Source organism: Podarcis muralis, chromosome 11 (genome assembly GCF_964188315.1).
Source record: "Podarcis muralis chromosome 11, rPodMur119.hap1.1, whole genome shotgun sequence".
Lineage (NCBI taxonomy): Eukaryota > Metazoa > Chordata > Lepidosauria > Squamata > Lacertidae > Podarcis > Podarcis muralis.
In genome coordinates this window covers 53,904,470-53,922,163 of record NC_135665.1, presented here as the reverse complement: position 1 = coordinate 53,922,163, position 17,694 = coordinate 53,904,470, and the positions used below count along the sequence as shown (strand labels likewise).

Sequence of the window (17,694 nt, the reverse complement as noted above, 5' to 3'; positions counted from 1 at the left end):
GCAGACCACTGTAATGCTTCGCTAATGTGGAGGCATTCTTCAGCAGGTTGAGTTGACATGTTAAGATCATGACCCTTGTCTATTAACCCAGAGCAATGAGGGAAAGGTTGGGTGCTTTGCGGAACACGATGTTTCCTTCTTCACTTCAACAGATATAAAGATAAATGCCAGTGCCAGGCTCATTTGAATAAATTCCATTCCAAGAAGGTTAGGGCAGTTGGCTTTTTGAACCACTTTGGACGCACAAGATGGCCGTTGAGCAGCCTGTGATTTGCCTAGAGACCTGGCTGCATACGCTGAGAAGGAGATGCCCATTCTGAGGTGATCCTTTTGTGACAGAAGGGACTTGATGAAGACCACTTGCTTTGTGCTGCTGCTTATTGGGTTTTATTTACTTCAATCTAGTTTTCGGGACAGAGTTCCCTCAGTTCTCCATGAATGAAATGCTCACACATGGGGATGGGGAATCTGTGGCGCTACAGACATGGGTGAACTACAGCTTCCCTCAGCACCAGCCAGCATGGATGATGGTCAGGGGTGGTGGGAGTTGTGGTTCAATGGCAGTTGGAGGGTGACAAGTTCCTCACTCCTGCGCTACTAAGGGATGCGGGTGGCACTGTGGTCTAAACCACTGAGCCTCTTGGGCTCGCCGATCAGAAGGTTGGTGGTTCGAATCCCCACGATGGGGTGAGCTCTCGTTCCTCTGTCCCAGCTCCTGCCAACCTAGCAGTTCAAAAGCATGCCAGTGCAAGTAGATAAATAGGTACCACTGCGGCAGGAAAGAAAATGGCATTTCCATCACGCTGTCCTGTTGCACCAGAAGCGGTTCAGTCATGCTGGCCACATGACTCAGAAAGCTGTCTGTGGAGAAACGCCGACTCCCTTGGCCTGAAAGCGAGATGAGCGCCGCAAACCCATAGTCACCTTTGACTGGACTTAACCATCCAGGGGTCCTTTTACCTTTTTTACTATGATGATCCACCTACATCAGGGCTTTCCAAACTGTGTGTCGTGACACATTAGTGTGTCGGCTGCAGTGTGTAGATGTGTCGCACAAACACTCCCCAAAGGGGTTAGTTTAACCACCAGTTTGCTAGTAAGACTGAATTACTGTGTGGCTAAATGGTGCAAAACTGCATCACTGTGTCATGAAATGATGCATGTCTAAAAAGTGTGCCACCGACATGAAAAGTCTAGAAAGCTCTGACCTATGTAAAAGGCAAGTGGTTTTGGTTTTACTCTCCTGACCTCACCATAAGTGCAGTGCTTTTACTTTACTGCTTTTGAGTGGACTTGCAGCAGCCAATGTGCTGCTGTAGGAAAAGGCGGCTTTTCTGGTTAACTTAAAAAGTTAAGACAGAAGGTGGTTTTCAGCTGTTTTACTCAGAGAAGACCCATTTAAATTAACGGGCCAAACTTAGTCACATTCACTCATTTCAGTGGGTCTACTATTATGAATAAAAACATAGTTGAATATTATCCAGAATCTGGGGATGAGTCTTATTTTGATTCCGATCTTTTGACAGGAAAACAGTGCAAAAATTCATGATTTTAAGGTAGCTGTGTTTGGGCACCAGTGTGAGTGTTTCACTTACTGCCCAAACACAAGGCACAAACAGCAGCAGGAATTCACGTTCTTTCTAACACAGGTCTTTTTATTTCTGGATTTCTTTAAAAATCCTGGATTTTTGCATTGGTTTGCTTTTTATTTGCTGTGGAAAGTGTGGCTGTTGTTATTGTTATTTTTGACGAGTGACAGAACAATGTTATTAGTAAAGTTAGTTAGTTGTTGTTGTTTAGTCGTTTAGTCGTGTCCGACTCTTCGTGACCCCATGGACCAGAGCACACCAGGCACTCCTGTCTTCCACTGCCTCCCGCAGTTTGGTCAAACTCATGTTGGTAGCTTCAAGAACACTGTCCAACCATCTCATCCTCTGTCATCCCCTTCTCCTTGTGCCCTCCATCTTTCCCAACATCAGGGCCTTTTCCAGGGAGTCTTCTCTTCTCATGAGGTGGCCAAAGCCATTAATATTAGCATGGCAGTGCAATCCTATGCATGCCTACTCAGAAGTAATTTTCATTGCTGTATTGTAGGAGGAGGAAAGGCATCCACTCAACCAAAGGTCTGAGTGAAGACAAATCCAATTATGCTGGATTTAATTGATTTTATGTATGTTCTGTTGCTTTAAACTGTCTCATGGGAAGTGACTCAGAAATGAAATAACAAAATCATCCTCACTGTCGCCTTCACCATCGTCAAAATCATGGTCCCATTGATAATATATAGCTACAAAAATAAATATGCAAAAATACATTTAAAAGGCGAGGGAGCATGTTCGTTTAAATATTAAGACAAATCAATATTGTTAACATTGCCATTAAGCCATAATCTAGAGAAAAGTAATATCTCTATACAAATTAGTATTAAACAGTCTTTGTTTTCTTTGAAAAATGTGCTATCCTTTTTTTAAAAAAAAAGCCCTGCCGGTGTAAATGAAAATACATCTATCATTATTACACCGTATTAGAGAATGAATGAATGAAGGAATGAATCTTTATTTGCGTCAGCCATCGGCCAGAGTAATAAAACAACAATATGAAATACAAAGAACAGAAATAAAAAGTCAATTGTATAAAATACATTTTAGGGTTTTGAATCAATAGTCAAATAGTGGATCTTATTCTGATGGCCGTATTAGAGAGACTTGTGTTTGCCTGTGTGACTGAGAAAAAGAGTGGTCTACAGCAGCAATTTATTGTGTATAATACTCATATTTTGGGCTGGGGATGCAGGGTTGGGGAGACATTAGCCTAAGACTAATGCAGCATAGCTAAGTATTCATATCTATTCTTCCTTAAAAAAGAAAAAGAAAAAAGATTGTGTGACTTTGATTTTAGCAGTACAGTGGTACCTCAGGTTAAGTACTTAATTCCTTCCGGAGGACCGTTCTTAACCTGAAACTGTTCTTAACCTGAAGCACCACTTTAGCTAATGAGGCCTCCTGCTGCTGCCATGCTGCTGGAGCACGATTTCTGTTCTCACCCTGAAGCAAAGTTCTTAACCTGAAGCACTATTTCTGGGTTAGCGGAGTCTGTAACCTGAAGCGTATGTAACCTGAGGTACCACTGTAATGTTAATGGAGGGGGGCGATTAACCTTGAGAGTCATTTTGCAATCCCTGTCGCCTCCCGCACTCCCCACTACTGAGAAATCAGTTTGTACTTGTGATTTTCATAGTCAAATTAACCCCCAATGGCAATTTTGAGGAATGTTTGGGGAGAGGGAGAGGAAATTGCTAAGCGCCTGCTCCCCTAATGCCACTGCCTTAATCAACTTCTCCACTCCCTGTGACTGCATTCCCCTAAAGAAAAGAAAAAACACATCTATGTGTAATTTGAGCCTCGGGTCTATTAAAAAGTGCTTGAAAACACTGCAGTGGAAGTTATTACAACCCATTCCACAACTAGTCATTTTCTGTCAGCAACTTGCTGGCTTGAATTTCCGAGACGATAGGGCGAGTGTATGCGGAGGGGGAGAAGTTTGTGCAAAGCCCAAGTTGCAGCAGTGGTCATTTTAGTTCAGTTGCCCTCACAGACCCACTCCAGCTAAATCCATTGAATCCAGGAAGCTGCATGCAAGCACAAGAATAAAATGCACTTTCTAAATTAAGTTGCCCAGAAGCTGGGCAGTTTTAATAAGTTCAGGCCCTTCTGAAATCTAGAAAACACACACACACACACACACACACACACACACACACAGAGAGAGAGAGAGAGAGAGAGAGAGTGCAAGACAGCCTTACAACATGATTTGGGAGAGAAATGGAGGCATGTGTGCCTCTCTATGTGATGTTTCATTCTAAAAACTACAAATTCCAGAGTTCAGTAGTTCCTGCAGGCACTTCCGTATATCCAAATAAAGAGTCAACAGTGTGGCTGCAGGAGAGAACTGCTACGAAGTGTGCAGCTTACGCACAATCCTGTGATTCTTGCATGCAACCGTGACACCCCTTTCAGGGTCTGGAATTTGGACAGCAAAGATAAATCAAAGCTAAATGTTATCTGAGATGGACTATCTCAGATCAACGATAGAAAAAGATGTGAAGTCTGGTTGTGTTGCTTAGTTTGTTAATTAGGGGAGCGTGATATAATGAATGTTGAGGCAGTACTTAAAGCCTGCAGTTCTGAACAGGACAGATTTTACATGCTGGAAATGCTCAGCAGGAAATGCACATTTGCTTCATATATGGTGGAAATGTCCAATCGTAACTAATTATTGCAGGCAAATAGTACAGGCTGTCTCTGATCTAATAGGGCCCACTCTGAGACTTACCCCAGTGTTGATTCTGCTTAATGTCATTGAGAATGAATTGGTTAAGAATCTGAAGCCATTAGGATATGTGATGTTGGTAGCTGCTAAGCTGGTGAGCTAGAAAATGGAAGTGTCAACAAGCTCCAAGAGAGTGGGAGTGGTTAATAAATTGTATGGATTTGGCCGATATGGGTAAATTAGCTGAACTAGTTCAAAAGAGAGAAGGGAGGTTGTTACTTAGTGGTTTGTGTTTGCCTGAGTTTGAGTCAGGACTAAGGCTTCTGAGCTCCTGTGTTTTGATTCAATACATGATGTCCAATCACAGAACATTTTAGGCTTTGGACCTCTGCCACTGGCCCTTGAACTCTTAGTCGTGATTCGCAGCTTGGAAGTTTAGGCAGCCAATAACTTTGGGAGTGGGAGTGGCACAGGCTTTCAGGAATGTATATAAGCAGTTCCTTGTCCCTGTTTCCCAGTTATGTAGTTGAATAAAGGTTCTTGCTGTTATCGCTGTGTCTTGCCTTGTGGGAACCCACGTACACTTAGGATATCACAGAATGTTGCATTTGCTGAAAGATGGAGCCGTTTTTGCTGCATGTTAAGAGTACAAGATTCAGAAACAGGACTGGAAAGACACCTGTTTTTGTAAATAATATAAATAAGTGAAGAAAGAATGGGGAGTAAGTGCCATTGTATCAAAACGAAGTAGGCTACTTATTAAAAATGTGTGAATAGATGTTAATTGACACAAACTTTCATAAACATCACACTAACAACAGGCTCGTTTTAAAATAGTTGAACACTAATAAAAGAGTAAAACTAATCATGCAGGCTGTCAGTTCTAAAAGCATGTAGAAAAGCCAGGATGCAGTAAGTCTAGTCAGGAGAAATATTGTGTGTGGCAGGGGTGGGTCTTGTCTGCCTGCAGCAATAAAGAGAAATTATTCCAAAACATCAGCCTTAAGGGACTGATACACCACAGAGAAACAACAAATATGTAGCAGACCTTGGAAACAGAATGGGAAGTAGGAAAGATGGATTCAATTTTGTGATTTAAAAGAACAACAGTGGTTTTAATAAATGAGAAGAGGCCTTCTTTTATTATGCCAGAGCATGTATGGATTATAGCCTTTCAGGCTTGGAGACAATCTCTGAAACGTTTGTGGTTATTATTGTCAAACTTCTGGTCAACTCTTTTCTTCCTCAGGTTTAGCCAATTTTTGTAGCCAGCTGAACAAACTGATTGCTGCTTCAACAACGTGTTATAATCAGAAGTGCTTGTTGGAGAGTATCAATGCAAATAAACACATGTCTTTGAGCAGTTTTGGAGCTGTTTTTAACAGAGTTGTGTATTTCCAAGAATGTTGCCTATCCATACGAGTGCTCATGCAGCCCTTCAAAAATAGAGAGGGGCGGAGGCAAAACTACCTGGGGAGAGCAATGACCAGCTGTTTCTTTATTATTGTTATTATTATTATTTTATTATTATTCTTTTTTAGGGAAATAAGTAATAATCATAAATAAATAAGAATAAAAATGTGCACCCCACCCCACGGAGACCATTCCATTGTAACTATCCAACCTCCCAAAATTTCAACACCTCTTAAGATGGTTTGACCCCCTTTCCATTTTAACAGTACAAATTCTACAAACACCTTCCATATCTCCTCAAAATCATTTCTCCTGCATATTCCTTGTCTTACCTTAATGGCACATGTTAATTTAGCATTAATGGCTATATCCCACATCTCTTTATACCATCATTCCATTTTAAATTCTGCTTGCCCCTTTCACTTCCTAGCTATAATAACTCGTGCAGCTGTCAATAAATTTGCGAGCAAGCCCTTCACAGCCTGCAAACCTTCTCCCCCATCGTAAATTGATAATAACGCTACTTCTGGGCTTTCGTCAGCTTTAAGCCAGTGATTTCTGTTATCTCCTAAAACATCCTTTACCAAAAAATTGTACATATTTACACCCCCACCACATGTGAACATAGTTCCCGGTTTCCTGGCATCCCCTCCAACATAAAACTGAATATTCCTTGTTTATTTTATTTAATCTGTTGTTGTTGTTGTTGTTTAGTCGTTTAGTCATGTCCGACTCTTTGTGACCCCATGGACCAGAGCACGCCAGGCACTCCTGTCTTCCACTGCCTCCCGCAGTTTAGTCAAACTCATGCTGGTAGCTTCGAGAACACTATCCAACCATCTCGTCCTCTGTCATCCTCTTCTCCTTTCCCAACATCAGGGTCTTTTCCAGCGAGTCTTCTCTTCTCATGAGGTGGCCAAAGTATTGGAGCCTCAGCTTCAGGATCTGTCCTTCCAGTGAGCACTCAGGGCTGATTTCCTTCAGAATGGATAGGTTTGATCTTCTTGCAGTCCATGGGACTCTCAAGAGTCTCCTCCAGCACCATAATTAGAATCATAGAATCATAGAGTTGGAAGAGACCACAAGGGCCATCGAGTCCAACTCCCTGCCAAGCAGGAAACACCATCAGAGCACTCCTGACATATGGTTGTCAAGCCTCTGCTTAAAGACCTCCAAAGACGGAGACTCCACCACACTCCTTGGCAGCAAATTCCACTGTCGAACAGCTCTTACTGTCAGGAAGTTCTTCCTAATTCAAAAGCATTTATTTAATCTGACTGACGTTAAATACCATCTCCAAACTAATTTATTGTAATTTTCTTTTATTCTTATGACCAACTATTTCAATGTGTCTTTTTGCAGACAGCAACAACAATGAAACACTGTTGTTTCTCAAAACTTCATCTCGATCAGATGCCACTAACAAGAGGGAGGCCTGAATCCAGCTTTTGCTCTGATTCTCTCAACCTCGACTGGTCCTTTGCCCAAGCAAATTTATAGCACATGTGTTGTTTATTATTATGTGTTTCCTTCTGTTAGATCAGAGTGTGTATGTGTCCCCCATCTCCGACACTCAATTTTCTTGAAAAAGAAAGAGAAAGATTGTCTCTGCGTAGCCCAAGTATGGGAACCTGTGGGCCTTCAGATATTGGTATACTTATGGCTACCATCATCCCTGACCACTGGCCAGGCTGGCTGGAGCTGATGGAATTTGTACACAAACAAGAACCATAGGTCTCCAGCAGGTGCCCCATCACTGCCTTGCAGCAATAAGTTGGACTCCAGCATCTGGAGAGACACAGTTTCCCTATGACTGATGTGCCTTTGGGGGGGGGGGAATAAAACAATGTGAGGCTCTATTCTGTGCCCGTCCACTGCAACACCCTATTATTCCAAGAAAATTTGCACCACAATCCTTGCATGCTTACCCAAACGTACTCTGCAGCAAGAGTACTTAGGGGCTGCAGCTTTTGTGAGCCTCGAAAACCATTTTTCTTTTGACAGGGAGCCCTTGTCTTCTTCAGCACTAGAGCAAACACTGAGTTTTGTTCTTTTAAAGAAAGATGGTGCTTCTTTTGCTTAGTAGAACCATAGGATTGTAGAGTTGCAAGGCTGGTTTTGAATTGTCAGCCTTCTTCCGACTTAAGCCCTTGATCCCTTTTTTCTCTGCCTTCCGTGGCAACTTGGAGCTGTCTGAAAACATGCCAGGAGTCGGGTTGCAACAAGGCGACATTGCAGACCCTGGCACTAGGACCTCCCAGACGCCTTTTCTGAAATGCTGGCTGGTAGCATGTCAGCGGTACAGAGACTGAGCGGCTCTCGCTGTTACACAAGACGAAGGGTAGCCGCCGCAGGAGCATCCTTTGCCTCTTGAAAGCCAAGGTACCTGTTTATCTGCTTGCCGTCCTCAGCATCCTTAACCTGCCAATTGCTTTATCAGAGCCTAGCAGAGTTTAGCTGCAGCGGCAGAACACCAGTGGCAGCATTTTCCCCTCCCTCCTCTCATACCTGTGTTTTCTTGCGTCCGTAGAGAGAGCAGACAGAAGCAACAGTGCCGTTAAGAAATGGGCTAATTATTTTCCAGCTGGCAGAATCCAGAGGGATTATTTCACACCAAAAAGTGTAAGTAGCTTTTATATCATCTCCCCTGCATAGCTTGTCACTACTGCTTTTGCACCTTCGTCTTTTGCAAAAAGAACCACACACCAAGCCTCAAACCAAAACAAAGCACATCCCCCTTTTCTAGAAACCTTCCAGTCCTCTTGTGGAGGCAGTTTATGAAATAAAATGTTTATATTTGTTATAACACATGCAAAAAAAAAAAGTCCTTGCAAAGTCCAGTATGGGTCATGTGCTTTTTTTGCTTGTTTATGTATGGTCAGAGATGATTTTCTGTTTGCAATTATCATTATTATTTTTTCTGTTGTGTTCTCCATGGCCACTGAAAGGAGGGCAGGGGATAAAGCAATTGGAAGAGGAATGACTTGTGTTAAAACCAGGAAGGAGCTAGTGAGCGTGGGAAACCAAAATACTTGAATTTATTCCAGTTTGGTTCCATTGTCCTCAGTGAAATGAAATAGTTTTTATTCAAACTACTTTGACATCCCCGGGTTCTGGGCCAGATTCCAAAGGGGCCCAATTATTATTTTGAGACAAACCTCACCCTCAAGAAAAGCATCTGGAGATTTTGTGCCATGCCACAACAGTTTTTTAAAAAGACTATCAGTGGTGCTGTAGAGGTGAAAGGGTCCAATCCTGCATTGCAGGGGGCTGGGACTAGATGAGCCTTGGGGTCCTTTCCAACTCTGCCGTTCTATGAAACCATATGTCAGGCTAGTTTACATGAAAAGACAGGAGCAACAAACATCCTCATAAAGAATCATATGCCCAGGCCTGCATGTTGAGAGACAAGGAACATTGCTTGAACCCAACTCTCCCTCAAAATACCATTCTCTTGCAACAAGAGGTGTACTATTTGCATGTTAAATCAGAAGCGAATCTTTATTCACATGCTTAAGTTTGCTCCTTTTTGGTTCTGTGCATCAGGCGTGGTTCAGTTACAAGTGGCTTTCTCTGCAAGAAAGGGAGTCAAGCTGTATATGTGGCAGCAGAGTTAGATCAGTGGATCTGAACTATTGGGGTATGTTGTCATTTTCAGCAGAGAAGCAGCAAGAGGAAAGAGGTGTGCTTCCCCACTGTGGTTCCTTGCAGCCCACCTTTTCCCCTGCCTCTTTCCCCTGCAAGGCAGCAAGAACCCTGGCTTGAGAGGAATCAGGTGGGGTAGAGGAAACTGAAGGGTGGAAAAAGAACCCAGTCCATCACCCCAGCTTTGGCCTGTCCATCACAGCTCCTCCCAGCTGTTTTGCAGCCATTTTGTGGTTTACCAGCCCCGGACCAGCTGCCATTGTCTAATTCTGGGGTGGGGAAACTGTTAGACTCCAGCTCCCATTATCCCTGACCCTTGGCCATGCTTGCTGGAGCTGATGGGAGCTGTAGTCCCCCATCATTTGGAGCGCCACGGGTTCCCCAACCCTGGTTTAGTTCAACCCAGACTAGAAGGTACCACTGGGGTTTCATCAGGAGCTGATGGCAGAGGGATAGTTTGACAAACCTTAAACAAGTTTCTTTTTTAAAAATTAGTTTTTTTTCAGATTTTGATATTTACGAACAGTTATCAAACAACCAACATAAAAAGAGAGCTCTGAAGAGTCTCCTGGACTTCCCTCATCCCCTTTGTGGGTCCTTGTATAATGTTTTGCTCCTGCATCTTGTATTAATCCGAATCTATTAAATGTCCCTTTTTCTTCTTCTTCTTCTTCTTCTTCTTCTTCTTCTTCTTCTTCTTCTTCTTCTTCTTCTTCTTCTTCTATCACTCATAGCTGAGTAAGATTGTCTTCCATAAACACGGTTTTAACTGTGAGTCCCTAAGTGACTGTGGAAGTTCAACATTAAACTTCAAGAGTTATTCCAATCCTACTAATAAATTTAATTGCTTACAATGGTTTTTAAGGCAAATTATATATTTCCCCCATTTCTTATTAAAATTTTGCTCTTCCTGATTTCTGATTCTTCCAGTCGTTTTTGTCATTTTGGCATAATCCATCAACTTAATCTGCCATTCTTTTCTGGTAGGGACTTTATCTTCTTTCCATCTCTGGGCTAGTAACATCTGAGCAGCAGCGGTTGCGTACGTAAATAGTTTTTTTCTGATCCGTTGGAATTTCGGCACCTAGAATTCGTAAAAGAAAAGTTTGGGTTTTTAAAGAAAAAGTTATTTTAAACATTTTTGAAAATTCACTATATATCATCTCACATAATTCTTTTAGTATTTTAAATGTCCACCACATATGATAAATGATGCCTTCTTTTTCCTCACATTTCCAGCATGTATTTGACCTTGCTTTGTACATTTTAGCTAGTTTACTGGGAGTTAACTACCAACGATACATCATTTTCATATTGTTTTCTTTCAACGTATAACATGCTGTAAATTTCAAATCCCAGTTCCATAGCTTCTCCCATGCTGTAAGTTGTATATGATATACATAACGTCTCCATCCTTTAATGTGCCCATATGTTTCTCCATCTTTTAATGTGCCCATATCATTTTATTCACATATAAGAGAAACTTTAGATAAAAGACTCCTATTTTCCCATCTATTGCTGGGCAGCAAAAGAAAATCTTGATTTTCTCTTGACAATAAAAATAAATGGTCTGTTGCCTATATTGTATTCAATTCAGCTGCTTAAATTTTGTGTCAACCATTTATGACGGGACACTATGTCTCTTTGATTATTTTCCCTAAATAAACATAGTTAATGAAAAGGGGTGCCATTCTGATCCATTTTTAAAAAACCATAAAGAGAACTGTCATTGATTTAAATAGGATAAATATTGCATCCAAGATAACCCATTAATTGCTAATAAACATGAAATAAACATATGTTGGGTTTTGTTTTATTTAAAGTTCCTACCGTAATAGGAAGTTTTCCTTGCTGCAGCAGTTTTTGTGCTGTTAGCTATCTTTCTTGTTGAGCCTAAAGCTGCAGCCATATAATGGGGCAGTAGCCATGGCCTTGTGGCTACTGGCTTGGCAGGATCATAGAACGGCTCTTCCCACAGAATAACCCAAAAACTCTGTGCTGGAGTGTCCAAGGTGGCTGAAAAGTTTATCCGAGTCAAACCCATCTCTTTTTGTTGTTTTGACCAATTTGCAAATCCACATAACTATCCAAACACTGTACAAACCAGATAGAACAGCACGCGTTATTCGAAAATGGTGTTAAAATTGCAGAAGAAGAAAACAGAAAACAAAAAATGTTCCTCAAACAACTGTAGGATGGAGTATTCCTGAATTCAAATGAGGATGCAAGTAAACTCAGTGGAAAACAGCAACATCATGCATGTGTACTGATATGATAGGAACTTTATATCAAACAGCACCCAACAGGTGTCAGGGGTGTTTGCTGGTGAGAGGCAGAGCCAGAGATAATGATGGGCTGAGCCAGGAACAGAAAAGCTTTCTTCTTCTTCTTCTTCTTCTTCTTCTTCTTCTTCTTCTTCTTCTTCTTCTTCTTCTTCTTCTTCATGCCACTATGGCTTAACTAATCCATGGCAAGGACCACCCTGCTTCAGTTTTCATCTTGGCTACCTGAAGTTAGAACTCCCATGCAAGTCTACTCAGAAGTAAACTGGATTAAATGGGGCTACTCTAAGGGAGGTAGGCAGATGATTTTTGTGTGTGCCGACAACAAACCAATGCAGCTACAATGTAGGCGACTGAAAGTAATTCCTTTCTGACCTCAGTGTTCTCTATATACATGCATGCACACAAAACCCTACACTGCCCCTTCCAGTTCTTCTGAAAGTATACAGAAGGGAGGCTCTTTAAAAAGCCAGGAAATATGAGGAGGAAGATGCCAGGAGAGGCACAAAATTAAGACAGGGGGCCACAGGTTGTCCATCTGTTTTCACTTGGATAGTTCTGCACTGACTGACTGGCACTCCCTGTAATGTCTATGGGCGACATCCAGCTTTGCTGATGCAATGCACTTTTGTATGCAAGACAGAGTTCCTATCCCCTCCACACATACACAGACGCCCTCACAATCAGCTCTGGGATGTTGGGGGCCTTTTTTATCAGATGCGGGGGGTGGGGGAGAGAGAAGAAATGGAAGTCCCATTGCTGGGCCAGCAGTGGATACAACTGTATTTTGGGGGGAAGGTCATTTGTTGGGGGAGATTATATATTTGTGTAATCAATACTTGTGCAGAGGATCTCTGAAGTTTGTTAGTTTTGCTTCATGTACAAAATTACTCTGTAAGGAAAGATGAGTGATCTCTTTCATCTTACTGGAAATATCTGCTTCTCCATCGAAATCACTTAACCATGCTACTTAATGAAATCTGAAATGGAAGTGTGGATGGCGGCTCATGTTTGGAGTCCAGATGCTGAAAAGATATGCACCTGATGGCCATAATCTCAGACAGATGTTTGTTCCATCCAGTGTAACATCTTTGTGCACATAATTGTGCTAAACTGAAGTGCAGAACTGATTGAAACTAAAAAAAAGGAAAGTCTGAGCCCTGCAGTGGTAGATGCCCAGTTCAGTTAAACTGATTTAGTTTACTTAACCTCAACAACAGCTCATCACAAAACACTTTGAAGAAAAGGACAACGTTGTAAACACAAAAATAACAGCAGCTGCAGAGTTTGCTTCCAGTAGTAGTACTAATAACAAATGCTAGATTGCTACATGCTACAGTGAAGGCACCCCATGAATAAGAATAATAGCCTTTCCTTAAATTCCTGGATGAATGGATGAAAGATTCTGAACTGCTGGGATATCTCTGAAAGGACATACACAACCTGATTAGTCCTTGGATTTTTTAAAAGTGCTATCACACTAGGTAGAGGTAGCATAAAATCATGGACTTGTAGAGTTGGAAGGGACCCCCGAGGGTATAATACATAAATAGACCTGAAATCTCCCTGACAGCCTCTGTTTATTTGGAATCGCTAATTCAGCAAGGCAGATTCCTTCCTATTAAATTTAATAAGGTTGCTGTCAGTTGAATGGGATGTTCATGGCTCCCACAGGTGCTCTGTGAAGATGGAGATTTGTTGCATTAACTGACCTGCCAATCAGAATTAGAGGTGCTGCTGCCTAGACTGACCTTATACAACAGATATGAGAAAGCATTGCCCTCATCTCCCTGACAGAAACCCTTAGGTAGCTGCTATTCTTTTGCCGTGTCAGATCTTAGCTTGCAAGCTCCTTGGGGCGAGATCCTGCTTTTCTCATTTATGCTATGAATCAAATGTTGGGGAAGAAACAAATAATAAACAGACCATCCATTAATGGCTGGAAAATTACTTTCAAAAATGGAATTCATTACCCAGTTCACAGAGATATTTCGCAGGAGCATAGGAGAACTATTTTTTTTAAAGGAATAATTTCATAATTATCTCCCTTACTAGCAAAATAACTGTTATTTTCATTGATGAGTATGTGGAATCCCTGGGTCCTTTCCAGGCAGGCACACATGGTGTCTCCTGCAGGATTCTTACTAGTGACAGCTGGGCGCTACAAGGCCTTAGTAAACATTATGAAGTACCACATCTCCCCTGCTCCACAGCGTCTTCACAGTAACAGCTAGTAAAAGCAACAAGCATCATGACTTCATGCCCAGAGAAACGTTGATGTTGTGTCATGCGTTACCGGGCAGACACCTGTCGAAGCCAGCTACACATCCTTCATAAAATCTAGTTAGGCTCTTGGTAGTGAGGTGTTGTGCCTAAGTCCATTGCTTTACTCCTAAGACTGATTGGGAGGAGAACATTTCACTTTTATGGGAGCAAGAGAAGGAGTACCTTTCAAAACAGCGTTCTTTGGAGGACAGCAACATTTAAAGGGAAGGTTGAGTCATGTGAGCTCAAAATGCGACATCCCAACTCAAAAAAGCCCTCCTCTTTTTCAGTTAGGCCCGACCTCATTCAAATAGGGTCCAGTTCAAAATGGGGTTTGCTTCCCCCCAACCCTGTTGCTAGTCTCCCTGTCAGTCTTCCTCAGTAAACAACCCCCCTTAACTTTTGAAAGGGGGTAGAGTAACTTGCAAGGACACTGGAAAAACCCAAATTTGAAGTGTACTAGGGTTGGCTGTGTTCAAAGATCACTTCTTGGGGAATATTATTTTCCCTGCACCTTTTGTTCCCTGCCATTAACAAATCAAACCTACTCCAGTCTGTAGATTTGGGTGCTGGTTTGGGTGTCATGCAAGGGCAGCAAACTGTTAGTTGTTTTATTTATTATTGTTGCATTTTTGCTGTTCAAGTACGGTGAAAAACACTGCTTGCCTGTCTCCATTTCCAAAATAACTTGGCCAGCTTTGGATGCTATGGACCTTGAGCTAGATGGTTGAGGGACCATTTCCTGCTCTGTCTCTCAGGCGGCAAAATGTATTGGGCTGGCAGTGGAGGGGAAGGTGGCGGCGGCATCGCTGACCTGGCCCTCCTGGCAGAGGTGTCACTGCCATGTGTCGGGATGGTGAGAGAGAGGGGCAGAACATCGGCAAGGTTGGAGCAGGAGCGCCAGATCGGCTCCTCTGGTGTGCTGTAACTGGCCCAAAATGAGTGAATGGAAAGAAAGAGGTTTCCTGTTAAACAAATGGACACGGTTTAATGGCATACTGTCAGCTGAGAATTTAAAAAGCCAGGGTATCATTCCTGTCTCTGTTTCCTGTGCGTGCTCTGGCAATTCAGGATGCTCAGGAGAGCTTATCTGAATCCGAATACACTACAATCTAATGTGACTTGGCCGACAGTGTGCCACAGGCCATGTTCAGCAGCACAATGGGGGTGGGGAGGCAAAACATGAGTTGAACAGCATTAATAGAGCCTTTGAGCCAGGTTTGCTGTTGACCAAATGGTGTGAAGTTGCCGAAGTATATTAAACCTCTTGGTATTAGGATATGGCCACGAAGAATATATACATACTGGTATATGTTTGTGTGTATCTGTATATAGTGGTACCTCGGGTTAAGAACTTAATTCGTTCTGGAGGTCTGTTCTTAACCTGAAACTGTTCATAACCTAAGGTACCACTTTAGCTAATGGGGCCTCCTGTTGCTGCTGCTGCTGCTGCGCCGCCGTTGTGCGATTTCTGTTCTCATCCTGAAGCAAAGTTCTTAACCCGAGGTAATATTTCTGAGTTAGCAGAGTCTGTAACCTGAAGCGTCTGTAACCTGAAGCATCTGTAACCCAAGATACCACTGTATCTATATCTATATATGAATTTTTTGCTAGGCTTTTAGACACCTGTTGAGATATCGTAAGCAAATTTTGCAAGATGGTTCCTGGTACCAGGGAGCATGCTTTCATCTATGTTTAGATACGATTGGACATCATTTTGAATGAAGATGGCGGGCTGAACCTTTCAAAGCTGCACTGATTTTAACCACTGATCTTAAAACTGTACTGAATATTTTAGTTTCTTAGAATTCCTGAGCATCTCTGGGTAGCAGGCATGCTGCTTATGATGGCAGAAGACACCTGAGTTTGGAAAATAAATGCCTTTAATTGAAATCTGTGAGCTTCCCCCCCCCCCCAAGAAGCTATGTATTTAAATAATAACAATTAGAGTGTCTAGCTGACACTCTAATCAAGTAACTGGCCAAATATTGTCTCTATGCAACGGCACAGCATTTGACTACAGTCATTTCTAATCAAATATTCCAAATATGCCACTGTGTAGATGACATTATGTTATCATTTCTCCGCCCCCGCCCCCCAGCAATATAAAAAAATTCTATTTCATTGCACTGTCCTTTAATAGCAAGTGTAGGAGTGAGAGCTGATTGCTCCCAGCCCAACAATAGTTGGGAAGCACATCTAGCAATGTAGCAGAATTTCTGTCATTGGCTACCTGCTGTCACTATAAATAAATAAATTTTCAAACTGATGCTGAAATGAAGAGTGCTGAACTTGAGGTGGGAAAACTGAGTAACTGAACAAAATTAAAATTGACAGATCCACCCATCCCTAGCTACTGGTCCTTTTAGCTCCCTTGGAGGAGCCATGTTGGACAGCTTTTGTCTCTTTCCTGTGCGTCTTCCATAGAAAACATTCCTTGTTGATTGCCTTGTGTCTTATGGATGGGCTGGACCCATGCTCAACTGAGCAATTTAATTTGGCAGAATCCCACTAACATAGAAGAGATAATCCAGCCATTCATTAAAGGAATTTGGGTCATGAGGGACTTAAATTGCAAGTTATGCTGCTTGTTATGAGCGTGATTAATAAGAATCACAAGGTAAGCAACCCAACTACCAAGGAGGAAAGAAAGAGAATTTAGATAAGAAAAATGCAGAAAGGATTGGACAGTCTTGGGACCATGTTAGAACTTTCTCTTCAGGAGTATAAACTAAGTGCGTTGTTTATGCAGGAGATAAAGACTGATCTCTCTGCAAGTCTGTCCCTCTGTTAAGACCAACTAAAAATGGGAGGCTTATTTGGTTTTATTATGATGCTTAAGGAAATCCTAATATGGCAGATCCTTGTTTTATGTTCTGCTCATCCACTTCATGGCTGCAGAAGGTCACTTTAGACAAAGCATCTTTCTTACATGGAGAGGTAGCAGCTAAAAGCTGGAACAGCTGTCAAGCCTGCTTTCAACTGCGAAAAGGTTAACTGAACAGAAATAAATAAATAAATAAATAAATAAATAAATAAATAAATAAATAAATAAATAAGGGCAAGTTTGTAGTGGAGAGACAAGAGGTATTCCAAAATGCTGCTTCTGCTTCCTAGAATAGCCATTGCCATAGCAAAGAGTCCAAGCTCCCACTTTGGATTGGATCTGGGTTTTTGTCTGGGGCTGCATGTAGATCTATAATAAACTCGCTGCTGATGTGTTTGCCACACATAAAGAAAAACGCCTTTTGAGAAACAGAGGTGTTGCCTTGATTGCTTGTTGGTCAGCTGGGAAGTGGGCACTCTCTGCTCTTTATTTGCTCTCACCTTGCTTACTGACAAAGTGGAGCAATGGGGGTCAGGTGAACTGTTCATACTTGGACCCAGTCCTTGCATGCGTTTATGTGAACATCCTTCATATCAGCATGTAGTAACATGTTTTTCAAAAGCTCACCGAATGCGTTCACCCGAACGCTCGCAAATATTTGGTTGTGCTTTTGTGGCACTTGCAACTCCGATTTTGTGTATTGTGTTGTACCGTTTATGGAAGCTGCTTTGTGAGAGTGTTTGCTGCAAAACCTTTTGTCCTGTGACCGATAAATTCAGCCAGGTCAGGCTTCCCTGCAGCTGGTAGTTAGAGTCAAATGTCCTTTCTAGCATCTGGGAATGGGGGGCAAATTTCCTGCAATTGCTCATTTCCTTTCTGATGGCTGGGACCACCTTGGTCTTCTTGTCTCCTTGGGGCTATTCCTGGAAGTAGAGAGGAATACATGCACAAAATTTTAAGTGCATGAATACAATCCATGTCCTTACCATATTT

General features: G+C 42.1%; 1 protein-coding gene across 2 annotated transcripts in view; it reads left to right on the top strand.

Annotated features, from left to right (window-relative positions):
* The first annotated feature begins 232 nt into the window (after window positions 1–232).
* Window positions 233–17,694, top strand: part of RAB27B (RAB27B, member RAS oncogene family) — a 113,578-nt gene continuing 96,116 nt past the window's right edge. Inside the window, exons 1-2 of one of the 2 annotated variants that reach the window (XM_028748566.2) lie at window positions 233–321; window positions 8,213–8,304. The gene's annotated coding sequence lies outside the window, so the exon portion shown is untranslated. Of the gene's footprint in view, window positions 322–7,945; window positions 8,065–8,212; window positions 8,305–17,694 lie in introns of those variants that run through there. The other variant, XM_028748565.2, reaches the window with a different exon arrangement.